Source organism: Leptidea sinapis, chromosome 7 (genome assembly GCF_905404315.1).
Source record: "Leptidea sinapis chromosome 7, ilLepSina1.1, whole genome shotgun sequence".
Classification (NCBI taxonomy): Eukaryota; Metazoa; Arthropoda; class Insecta; order Lepidoptera; family Pieridae; genus Leptidea; species Leptidea sinapis.
The window spans coordinates 5,081,003-5,094,502 of NC_066271.1; the positions used below are offsets into that span (position 1 = coordinate 5,081,003).

The 13,500-nt window shown below is 36.1% G+C and overlaps 1 protein-coding gene and 1 non-coding gene across 2 annotated transcripts in view; both read right to left on the reverse strand.

Moving 5' to 3' along the window:
* LOC126965396 (protein decapentaplegic) overlaps window positions 1-13,500 on the reverse strand; it is a 40,415-nt gene that overhangs the window by 25,349 nt on the left and 1,566 nt on the right. The window lies entirely within an intron of this gene.
* Window positions 1,368-1,441, reverse strand: Trnas-aga (transfer RNA serine (anticodon AGA)). The gene has a single exon. It is a non-coding gene; the product is annotated as a tRNA-Ser (tRNA).

The window sequence follows — 13,500 nt, forward strand, 5'->3', positions numbered from 1 at the left end:
TGATTACTCGGATTTTGATTTGAGCATTTTTTTTCAACATGTTCACAGCTGTCACAGTCTATGTAGAGGTATAAAGGCATAAAAGGCATTTTTCTCAAAATTTATTCCTTTAGAAATCTTTTTGATGTCATTTCTAATAATATATAACAAATGGCGATCTGAGAGAGAAGAAACGGCGCAAGAAACTCTCCCAGCATTCTTTTTTTTAAATCTATAAATGATCTAAAGATAAAATCTTCAAAATAATTAACCGTAAATCACTATTAACGGCCGTTCCCAATATTCAGTCTATCGCTACTTGAGATAAAAATCGTAACTATCGTTGACTTTTCTGTACCAATAAACTTATCGATGGTAACTCACCTTATCCGTACACGCTGTCTGTCAATGGGACGAAGTATAACTTACCAGCGATAGAAGTTTGTATGGAAATTGCAATTCACGCGTCCCCATAATAAGGTGATAAAAGTGACGTATCGGTGTATTGGGTAAACTTCAGATTATTAACAGCTAATTACTGACAGTAGTACATTGGGAACGGCCGTTGAGATTTCGGCATTTTGTTTACAATTTTCACTAAAAAACAAAACTTTGTCTAACTAAGTGGCGGCTGACGCAGGTGCAGTTTCAATTTTGTCCACCTCAATAGATAAGTAGGTGGCACTATATTACCAAAAGTTCATTCATACGTTCCATTTGACAGCGTTAATAAACGAAAAGAATCACTTCTTATTATACTATCTTAATTGCTTTAATGGCGACGACTCACATTGCTGCAATGTACCAGTACGTTTCATTTCCTTGTAAAACATTTGACCAGAAGAATAAAACTAGATTTTAAGGCAACAGAACAGGGTTGAGTTCTCTTTGGCGTGCAGATGTGCATGTGAGGCTTCCAATTGCATTGGCAGAAGACTGCAAGTGCATTGTAGTTATGTCACCAAGAGTCATCTTTGCATATCAAATTGAAGGTCGCGGACGTATGCTCAGAAAGACCACCTTGATATCTTTAATAGCGGAACTAATTAGTATAGTTTAACAAGATATACCTTGTATATATATTATAATATAAGACAATTTAATAAATAGATTGTTGCGTCTTTAAGTCTATTTAATATATGAGAGATTCCCACCTATGTCCACTCATAAATATCTCTGGAACCATAAGGCATAGAGGCTTGAAATTTGGTAGGAATATTCCCTTTGCCAATTAGAGGTCAGATAAGATTTTATGAAATTTATTAAAGTATTTTTTTTATGAACAGAACAATGTCTTTCGGATCAGCTAGCTACTTATAATAGCTATAACAAGAAAAAATTAAGGTATATAAATTACATTTGTAAACAACATTTGTAAACAACATTTCTGAACGATGCGGGACTCAAACCCGCGACCTCTCGGTTTCTGTCCGAGCGCTCTTACCAACTGAGCTAACCATTCGTGACCATTTATCCTGTACCTAGGTAACACTAATAATGTTTAGAAAATTAAAAACGGCACGGAACATCAGTGGGCCCATAGTTCCTTAGGGGTCTCTTTTATGGAATTTTCGTACGATTTCACCGCATCTTCAGTGCTCGTCAAGCGAATACCTCGAATTTTATCTTTAGTTCTTGGGAATAAATAAAAGTCGCAGGGCGCCATGTGAGGACTGTATGGCGGATGACTCATTATCTCGACATCTGCCATAATCAAATATTCAACAGTCCGTTTTGCGGAGTGCGCTGATGCATTGTCGTGGTGAAGGAGGATCCTGCTTCGAGGGCGCTGCTGTCGAATTTTTTCCAAGACAACAGGCAAACAGCGATTGACATACCAGTCTGCAGTAACTGTCCTTCCATCTCCTAGCACAACTATCGCGAAATAACCTTTCCGACCAAAGAATGAGGCAATCATCTTTTTTCCTTGACTTCTTCCTTTCTTTACCTTAGTTGGCCGATCCTCGAAAGGAAACACCCACTGAGCTGATTGTCTTTAGGTTTCGGGTTCGTAGCAATATATCTAGCTTCCATCACCTGTGACGATGTCAAATACAGCATTTGAGTCACCGACGTTCAACTTATCTAAAATTTGGCGACACCAGTCCATGCGAAGGTGTTTCTGGTCGTCGGTTAAAGTATGCGGAATCCATGTGGTACCACGAGTTTTAGATTTACCACCAATTCACAAAAACAAATGACAAATGAATGCAATATACTACATTAGGTTACCAAAGAGTTCTAAAAGTAAAATTCAAAAAAAGTTTTCATTAGCAATGTTTCTAACTGGCCAGTTCTAAACATTTTCAGTGTTACCCATGTGTGATTAATCCAAAAGTGAGGGATATCACTTTAAAAATGAACTAAAATTGATTTAATTTAAAGTAAAAAGTCTAGTTATTGCATTTATAATATGTAGATTCATCATCATCAGCCGGAAGACGTCCACTGCTGGAAAAAGCTGCCCTCATCCAACGTATTCCGACAATCTTGACCAGAGATCCAACATCCGGTAATGTAGATTCAGTTACCAGAAAATATTCATACAATCGTGTCAAAAATAATTTCGATAAGGTCACTTGGGATGCTGCTTTATGTGAATATTTTATTTCCTCCTGGATTAGGACATATTGTTGAGCATATAATGCAGGTTATATTGATCTTGCTCTGCTGTACTGTCGGTCGCTGACCATAAGGTGATCTGCCAGAGATGACCTGGCAGTTGATAATGCTCTACGCGATGAGCCGATTCCTCATCGCACCGTTACTTACTTCTGTAAAAAAAACCAGCCTGTAGATCATCATATCAGCTGGTAGAGGTCCACTGCAGGACAAAGGCCTCCCCCAAAGATCTCCATGACGATCGGTCTTCGCTGCCTTCATCCAACGATTTCGACCAGATCATCGGTCCATCCTGTGGGGTCAACCAACACTTTGCCTTGCCAAAAGTGGGGCTTATTTCTTCTTAGCACCCTCCCACCATCACCCGCAGGGGCCGCCTGAGACTGGGAGCCGGGCGCTTATATTGTTCATGTTTTTCGATTCTGCCATAATCGCTAGCTCGAGGCGGCTTGGCGATTGCAGTTAATAAAGCTCCGTCGGAAAGATGCTGCTGCTTATCCTCTGTTCTTTATATCTTTTGATTTGATTTAATTTTGATTTGATTTTGATTGGAAATTCTTTATAAATATTGATTTTTAACGTGTATTTTATTGTTTTTTTAAGAGTTTTATTTAACAACGTTTGTTTATATTATTTTTATACAATTTAAAAGAAATGACTTATTATTTAACAACCTCAACATATTGAAATTTATTTTTAGTTTCGTCCATTGGTGGTCAATTTCGTCCAGTGGTTCAATGACTGTGTGTTTTCAAAAATGCACTATAATATTTTTTCCCTAACGCGTCAAAAGATGCATAACTTTAAAAATAATGCGTTATTTGAAGTGAAATATAAGAGCCATTCCTATGGCTCTTCTTTCAAATCTTGGAAGTCTTTTCTTGCAAAATTCAGGTTAGTAACATAAGGTGACGTAGGTATTAACGTAACGAATTCATATGCGAGTCCATGAGCTCAATTAACTTCAAAGCTACAATTGCAGTAATTAAGATATCAGCTCTGGCTACACTCAGATCTTGCAAAACGTCAACTTTGTCCAACCATATTACGAGTAATAAAGTGGTTTATTTATCAACAAGCACCGAATTTTTGAAATACGAAGGATTTCATCTGTATCACGACACAATATGTAAATTTTAATACATATAAATCTTAATATATATCTATACAGAGGAAAGATTATAAAGAGGAAAGATTTGATTGTTTGTTTGTTTGTATTGAATAGGCTCCGCAACTACTGAACCGATTTGAATAATTCTTTCACCGTTGGGAAGCTACATTATCCCCGAGTGTTATAGGCTATATTACATTTTCAAAAAATCAGGGATACTTACTGAAAGTCCAGTAATGTAACCCAAGGTGTAAAAATACGTACGCGAACGACGTCGCGGGGTATCAGCTAGTATTATATATAAATCCAGTGTCCTGATGTTTGTTTCCAGTGAACTCCTAAACTAATGAACCGATTTTAATGGGGATTACTTCATGGAGTGAAGTTTAGTCCAACTTGAGAGACAGGATAGTTTTTATTTCGATTTGGGACCCATGCCAAATTATTTTTATTTCCAATATTTGTTTTGTATGGACATATTTTCTATGAGATAATTTATTGACGCATGGTTTGACAATTCTGCTGCGAAACAATTTCACTATAACAACAGGGAGCATATTTCACGAAATAATTCTTGATCTTATGAAATATTATTGACGACCCCTATGGTCCAGTGGTTAGTGACCCTGCCTACTGAGGTCCCGGGTTCGAATCCCAGTAGGTGCAATCATTTAAATGATGAATATGAATATTTGTATGCGAGTCATCGATGTTTATTTGTATTTATGTATGTTTAAGTAAGTATATTGTATTAAATATATCGTTGTCTTGTGCCCATAGTACAGGCTATGCCTAGTTTGGGGCAAGATAATTTGTGTTTAATTATTATATATTAGACGAGTAAAAAAGAAGGACTCCGCGCCGTGATATTAGCAAGTGAAGCACCGTTATGCTAGTGTGTGTGCGGTTACGGGGGATACTAGATTCACAATTTTTTCTGCCTTAAATAATCATATATGGCCACAAATACTTATATAGTATTGTTTTTACACTTTTTCACAACGCACGACGGCATTTTTAAAATATTTTACTGAGACGCAAACTGATCTGTCACAGACGATGACAATTCACATAAAGGCCGCCTGTCGGCCTGTAGTAGTGTAAGTGTGTGCGTGGGGCTATGTATTTACACGTTAATCGGCTTGTTTTGGTGCTACACTGTTATGTAAAGTGACACGGAGTCCTTATTTTTTACTAGTCCGTGTATTATTATTGACAAATTCATAAAAAGCTGTATTTTATTAATTATTATTAACAGAATAACGTCTGTCGGGTCAGCTAGTTAATCTATATAAATAGAAATAAAACAGATCGAGGTGTTCATTAGTGCGTGCATCACGGAAAATCTACTGGATTTCAAATTAAGTCTTCTAAGTTTTATTCCTGAGACGCTTGGCCCGTTTATTATAAAAATACTAGTTTACACGGCAGACTTCACACTGCCTCAATTGATAAATAAAAGACTAATAGTAAAGAATGATACTAAACTTTTGTACAAAATAAATTTAGAACAAACAGAAGGAATCCTTTTTTTATTAAAATAAATAAAAAAAAGTACTCGGTATGAATGAAATTATATTATTATTTTCAATTTTTCCTGAAATACTGGCTATTTATAAGGTTTCAATTTGATATTGACAGAACCTAAAACAGTTATGATCTAATTAGTTGTTCTTTATAAATTATTATTTTAATTTGATTCCTGAACGACGGGGGACACATCAAAGAAAAATAAAAACCGCTGTTTTTATTTAATTCCTAGCATTTTCATATTTATTCGTCTTTTGAACCTTCCCTGGTCTTCCACAAATAATTCAAGATCAAAATTAGCCAAATCGGTCCAGCCGTTCTCGAGTTTTAGCGAGACTAACGAACAGCAATTCATTTTGATATATATAGATATGATATATACCTTCAAGTAATTGAAATGATTTGTAAATCGATGGTAATGTAAATCTTGATATAAAAGAGTGGCAATAAGTTTCTTGCTACTTCTGCTCATTAGCTCAACCCTTTACGAAGTAGCGGTAGATTCAACAAGAAAAATATTTTTTTGACATTCATCAGTGTCATTTCCGTGACCTACATGAATAAAGTGATTTTGATTTGATTTGATTTGATTTGATTTGATTAGAATATAACGTCATTAAAGTTTAAAAAAACAACGAGTTTTATAAGCACTACCTACGTGTACGCGGACGAAGTCGCGGTGTTAGCTAGTGTAGTTGTTATTTTTCAACCTTATAAACATTATTCGATTAATTTACATATTAATTACATATTATGATGTCGACATTTATATCAATAACTTTGATTGATTGAAACTTTTCCAATAGCACAAATCGGCTACTGATTTGCCAATAATAATTTATAAAATAAAGTATTTATCGTCGTGTAGAGGCATTAATTACACTATCTTCATTAAATATGATTTATACTGCGTTATTTATTAAAAATTGATATTTATAAAGACAATTATAACCTCTGGTCAGTGTGATATCAATATTGTACAAACGACATAACCTTGTAGAACTTGTTATGCTAAAACATCATATCACCAACGAAAAATAATCGTATTCAACTTGTGCCAGTTTAACGTTATGTGGAAGGAGAGCTTTTATTGAGTACAAGAAAGCTGCTTGCGACTTAACAGCAACTAATAGAATGTTATAACTTACAATAGCTTTAAGATATTATGTTGAAACCAACCAACAACTCAATAGAGAGATGGAAATAAAAGGTAAAGCCGTTCCCGCTGGGCGAATTTAAAAGGAAATTGGGACATTAAATTTTATTCATCTCTCAACAAATAAATAGTAGCCAACAATCTAGGATAAATTTCGCATCGAATGGTGGTAGTTTCATTTCGATACGATCAGTGGTTTAGGCGTGAAAGAGCCTCAAACAAAGACCATTTTCATTATATAGATAACACGGTCACATTATGTCTGGGTCTCGCTGGAACGTGACGTCTTCTCCCGTTCCCCTTTCACCCCTTCGTCCTGTTGCGTCAGTACTGTTTGCAGTTTCACTACCGTTAGGTACATGTCGTGATATTTTGGATTTTCTTGTTAATCGTTCTGTTGTTTTTGTTCTATGTCGCAATAATAGTTCTACCAAAAAAATTAAACCTGTGTTAGTTAACCCAGATTCTTTTATTGATTTTTCGTCATTATAAAGGTGTAAAAGGCATTTATTTTCTCAAAATTTGATTCATTTAGAATTATTTTTGATGTCATTCCTAATATACTAGATACTACTACCTTTACTACTAGCTTCGGAAACAAATGGCGCTCTTAGAGAGAAGTAGCGGCGCAAGAAACTCTCCCAGCATTCTTTTTTTTTGCGCTCTTTTCAATAAAAATATACAATATTTTACAGACATTTCTATCGCTATGAAACAATCGTAATCTAGTCCCAGGCTGTCCATTACTAATATATTCACCTGTGGAGTAGCAGAATTTACGTTATGTTGTGATGCTTAATATTATTATTATTATAATAATAATCAGCAAAACAACACGTTTACATCAATCTATAATACTGGCAAAATATATAGTTTTGTTTAGTTATTAATAATAATATTCTAGTGATGCTTGTTTTGCACACCGTAACAAAGTGACGTCATCGACATCAAGTCCAGATATAATATAAAAAGGGTAGTATATAATAAATACAAAAGGAAGTTCAAACGAAGTGCTTTTCAATTTAATGATCTCATTAATGTTATCACATGATATCAACTCCTTCGAGCAACTTATCTGCTTTCTAATTATGTAACGGGTAAACGAAATCATACTCCTAACAGTTTTAATTGTGAAACTCAGCACGAGAGTCAATAATTTATTTAAATTATGTGGTCGTATGGAACGGTGGCTCGCGTCTATAAGACCGGTTCACACAGATACAAACAGACACACACATACACGAGATATGTTGGTACTCTAAGAACCTGCTAACAGTGGCAAACCTCTGGAAATGTTTAGACAAAGCTGAGTATAAAAGGGCTACAATTCTCTCGACTTTGATTATGAGATTCAGTGACTTGTAGTAACTACTCAATGAAAATTGAATTATATTTTTTTAATGAAAATAAGTGACGAGACGAGTAGGACGTTCAGCTGATGGTAATTGATAGGCACTACCCATTACAATGCAGTGCCGCTCAGGATTCTTGAAAAACCCAAAAATTCTGAGCGGCACTACAATTGCCCACGTCACCTTGAGACAAGATGTTAAGTCTCATTTGCCCAGTAACTTTTGCCGATTTGGTACCCATAATCTAGCCAGATTCCTGGGCAAAGGTGGGAGGCTCCCACTGTATATATGAATTAGTATTTTAATACATTTTTACAACTAGCTGCTGCCCGCGACATCGTCTGCGAGGACGGTAAAAAGCAGCAAAAATACAACATCTATAAGTGTAGCACAATTTGTAGTTGCCTCCTGTTAATTATCCATGCAAAAGTTATTAAAAGCAAAATTATTAAATTAGTTTTTGCGTTTTGCATACAAAGATAAAGGCAAACAGACAAAAATTGTATAAATTACCTGGATTCAGCATTGTTTAGAACGTACAGCAAGTATTTTTTTAGAATAATATTCAATATATAGTTTTTATATTGTTACGATTTCATTGAATATGTGCAAAAACTATATTGTCAAGAGGTAGAGTTTTAAGGTTTTATACAAATAATTTAAGTTTTCTTTAGTGTTAATTCCGCCAATATTTGTTTTTAAAACAATTCGACACGTGTTTCGCCTCTACACGAGGCATCCTCAGGACATATTGCATCGCCAAAATCTGGCACGAGACTCTTTGAGTCTCTTTGAGGATGCCTCGTGTAGAGGCGAAACACGTGTCGAATTGTTTTAAAAACAAATATTGGCGGAATCAACACTAAAGAAAACTTAAATTATTTGTATAATTATGGATTTCCGCAAAGTAACGCCTAATTCAATATTTTTTTTAAGGTTTTGTTGGTGATTGTAAATTAATATTTAAACCAATCCATCCGATTAAATTAATCCACCAATCGACCGTGAGGATGGACAAAGATATACATTTTCCCCTCTACTTATTTTATTAAAAAAAACCTGTTGTTATTGTCGAACAACGCAGCCGGAACAGTTATGCTAACAACAATAATTTCATAAGCATCTAAACAATTTGTTTAGATTTGATAGAGCGACATCTCAAATCAATTTCCTAATAGATACGCCATTATTGGGGTTGAGCAGGTTATCAACTGTAAAGTTGATCCTGTAGATTGAGTTGAGCCAAATATGAATAAGTATACACTTCAGGAAAAACTGCCTTTAAATATGGCATATAAAAATAAATAATATAAAAATATACATAAAACACCAGAACGAATAAAATTCTGAAGAGTTTTGATTTTAAACGCTCATTCGGCATTCATTAAGGCTTTCGACTTCATCGTTGCCGCAAAAAAATAATAAATGACATTCAGGATGACGACGACTTTAGAAAAGTTTGACCAGTGGCAGGCTCCTTTGCACCGGATGCGAACAAGATTATAGGTACCACAACAGCGAATATTTCTGCCGTGAAGCAGTAACGTGTAAGCATTACTGTGTTCTGAAGGGCGCCGTAGCTTGTGAAATTACTGGACAAATAAGACTTGACATCGTATGTCTCAAAGTGACAAGCGCAGTTGTAGTGCCGCTCAGAATTTTTGGGTTTTTTAATAATCTTTAGCGGCCCTGCATTGTAATGGGCAGGGTGTATCAAATACCATCCGGTGAACGTCCTGCTCGTCTCGTCCCTTATTTTCATTAAAAAAAAAGGTTATCGATGAGAATTCCAATCGTAACTAGTTAAACGGGCTTATCCTAAGGACTATTGGAGAAACTAGTTTAACCTAGTCTGTACCGGTTTATCCTCCGCCTACAGGATGAACTAGTTTGGTCTAGGACCAACTAGATTGTACTAAAATCGGGTTTGGCTGATAGCATATTATAAGAATTTTCATTTCATACTTTGTCAAAATATGATTATAATTATTGTATAGTCTTTAATAATATACAATACAAATAGTATGTAATGACCTCAATTTACTTCACGAAATTTAGCTCATTCAATTAAAAGCTGAATTAATGGTTTTAATCACCAAAAGTTTTTTTTTATGATAGAAAAAGGGACGAGACGAGTAGGACGTTCAGCTGATGGTAATTGATACGCCATGCCCATTACAACGCAGTGCCGCTCAGGATTTCCAAATACCCAAACATTCTGAGCGGCACTACAATTGCGCTCGTCACCTTGAAACATAAGATGTTAAGTCTCATTTGCTCAGTTCTCAATTTAGTAATTTCACTAGCTACGGCGCCCTTCAGACCGAAACACAGTAATGCTTACACATTACTGCTTAGCGGCAGAAAAAGGCTCCGTTGTGGTACCCATAATCTAGCCGGCTTCCTGTGCAAAGGAGCCTCCCACTGGTAAAGTTTTTAAGTACTTGCTCTACATTTCAGTAGACCACATAAAAATTATCCCAAATATAAGTATTATATGCCACGAGAAAAAATATATGTGGTTCTATCAATCACACCCATGATTTTTTATTATATCAAATCAAAATCAGTTTATTCACTTAGGTCACGGAAATGACACTTAAGAATGTGAAAAAAAAATTTTTTTTCTTATTGAATCTACCGCTACTTCGTAAAGGGTTGAGCTAATGAGAAGAAGTAGCAAAAAAACTCATTGCAATTTTATATCAAGATTTACATTTACATCGACATACAAATCATTTCAATTACAATATAATATGTAAAATGATGCAACAAACACACTCAAACGTAAGAGACTCATCATAAGAGGGCGCAAATGGGCATGAGGGTCTCTATTACTTTTTATGAAATAGTTGATATTTAAAACACTTCCAACTTTAAACACGATTCATATATTGGATTCAGCACCTTACAAAACTAATTTGTTATGTATATTACAGCCATTGTTAGATACTGTATTCAGGGGCGTGCATTAGTTTTCTAGGAAGGTTGGATATAACTAGTCGTAGTTGAGCTTTGGAATAAGCAAAGATTGCTTACCGTAGGTATTTAGTATTAATTGAAGCCTAGTTGACTAAAGCAACGCCACCAGTAAAAACAAAGTTACCAGCGTAACTTAATACATAATTAAATTTCATAAATTAATTTATTATTCAAACAAAACAAATCTTATAACTATATTTACAATACTAGGACTACATAAAATTAAAACTATCATTACGTGGAAGCGTACCAAGAATACTGGCAGCATTACCGCGTTGGATACCTAGGCTGATCCGTGGACCGAAATAGCTGCCAGCACTTGGGTTTCCAGTAGCCTTATCGAGGCGCAAAGATAGTATTTTGAACAGAGTGGGGCCAAGTGTCTCGACACCAAACGGCACAAAGATGTATGACTCACTGAGACCAACATATTTGCGACGCTTGCTGTCTTCGGCAGTCGAAGCAGCAGCCCCAGCACCAACTGACGTAACTTGGACATGAGAAGGAGCCAGAGTGTCGACGCAAGTAGCGTCCTTCGCCGTGCCCAAGCCACCAGCGTCATTCCATTAGGACGCTTGAAATCAATCAATCAATCTTTAAATATAGTGTAAATGCTTATATTTTGTGAAAAACGACTAGTAACTAGAAAATTTGTACTATTACAATCGCCTAGATGAAGTTTTCATTTCTATATTGTGGTCCTTATTTCTTGTCGATAATTACGAGTTTAGTCGATCGACCATCGCTGCCAATGCGTAACATACAGAATATGTAACCCGGAACACTTCAATTTAACCCAACAAACAATCCTATAATAGGTATAGTGCATTTTAGCACTATACCTATTATACTTATACATATAGTAAACTTTGCCACTCTTAGTACCCTGAAATTTATTAGTGTTCAGAGACAACCTTTGGAAGATGGTTCCTTATGATGTGCCTTAGATAATTTATACGTCTAGATAGAGCATCTTACTGCTAGGCAACGCATGTCAACAGGCAAGGTTATAACTTTAGTTTGCATGACAGGTTTTTGACAATGACTCCCTAGCCCGCATTTTTGCCTCTAACTGGACTCATAGCGACAATGTAAAGACACAGCCAACCATCTCGTAGTGTCAGAGCTGCATACATGAAGTACATTTTGGTCTGAAAACTGTTTTACTTGGACGTTAATAAGTCTCGTGCGATGGTCGAGACATTGTGCTCAGAACGTGTGCGCCTTAGATAACTCCGGAGCTAACGCATCTATTTCGGTAATCTAATTCTCCTTCGCTGATGTTACCTATGTAGACTTAGACTCTTGGAAGTCAGCGCTTGTCAATTCGGTCACTAAAAATGGTAACAGCACGCATCCGGCTAGCAATAGAGCTATTGCCATAACCTTCCTGCTCTTCAAAATCATAAAGAGCAGTATTTGATTGAGTTTTGGCACTTCCATTCCATGCGCTTCTTGAGAGTTCTTGCAAATGGATCACTAACACTCTCACTGAGTATAATAATATGCTATTTTATATCCTGGAACTACTGGAATTGATATCAATGATGTGTTAGATTTGTCTAAACATCCAACCTGCATTGGTTGATGTCTCCCTCGGTATATCGTCAATCAGCGTGGGTAGATACCTGTACCTTCTACATCTATATATCATTAAATCTTTTACGTAGTTCGCGAAATAGCTTTTGATAAACTTTGTTAAATTTGACCCCTGAAATATTCAAGTTTCTGCGTTAGCCACTAAGAAACTTATCACTCGTACTCTTTAAAGCCTCGCCTAAAATTGCCTCTTTAAATCTCGAATGATTTCCAATTCCGCAGTCATCTGGAAGACAGAGCCAAATTTGCTTCAAAACAACTGAACATCTATAGGGCTAGACCCACATGCTAGCTCTCTGTAAGGCGCAAGTCTGGCCACGACTAGATTGATTGCCTGTCGTTGCGTAGATACCTTGCTCCATGTTATGTCTTCTACTGCATTTATCGCAGGGAGTGTTCCGAAGAACTGTTTGACATGATTTTTGCTCCCGAATGCTCGCGTTTCTTCTAGCTATGGTTAGAAATTACCATCAGGTGATCCGTACGCCCGTTTGTCTTCCTCTTCCATGCAAATCTCTACAATCCAGCAAGCAAGTCAAACATTGCCACTCTTAGCATGTCTTTTCTGATATTAATTCAAGCATTCGCTGAAAAAGTAACAATACTTTTAGATCGGATCCCTAAAGATATACTCTATCTGCATAGGAGCAGATAGCCTAATTTAAAAGCATCTAACATCTAGCCAAAACTCAGATCTATTTCGATTCCTGCTTGGTAAATTATTCATTGATCAACAATAATCCTACACATAGTCATGCGATGATTGATGATCGTGATTTGATGGTATGGGAGTACAAAGTAGCCTGCTTGAGATCACTTGTCTTAAGATGTGATCACATTTTTATGTGTAGGATCCCTACCTTGTATCGTGGAATAATTATGGTTTAATTAGGCTTTGTGGCAAGTTGGAGAAAAGTCTCAAGAAAAGCCGTCTCTCAAAAGTCTCTCGAAGCCGCACTGTAAACGAACGCAGAGCATCCACTTCACGTCCTATATTTAGTAAAAGACGCAACATAATGCAGCGACAACAACAAATACTAGATCCCTAGTATCGGTATAGGTAGGTATACCTGTTATTACCTACCAACTCTCCAGTAACCTCAGAAGAATTCCTAATGTTATGGTTCACCTGTTGTTATCAAACTATTAACCCCACAAACTTAGAGGAT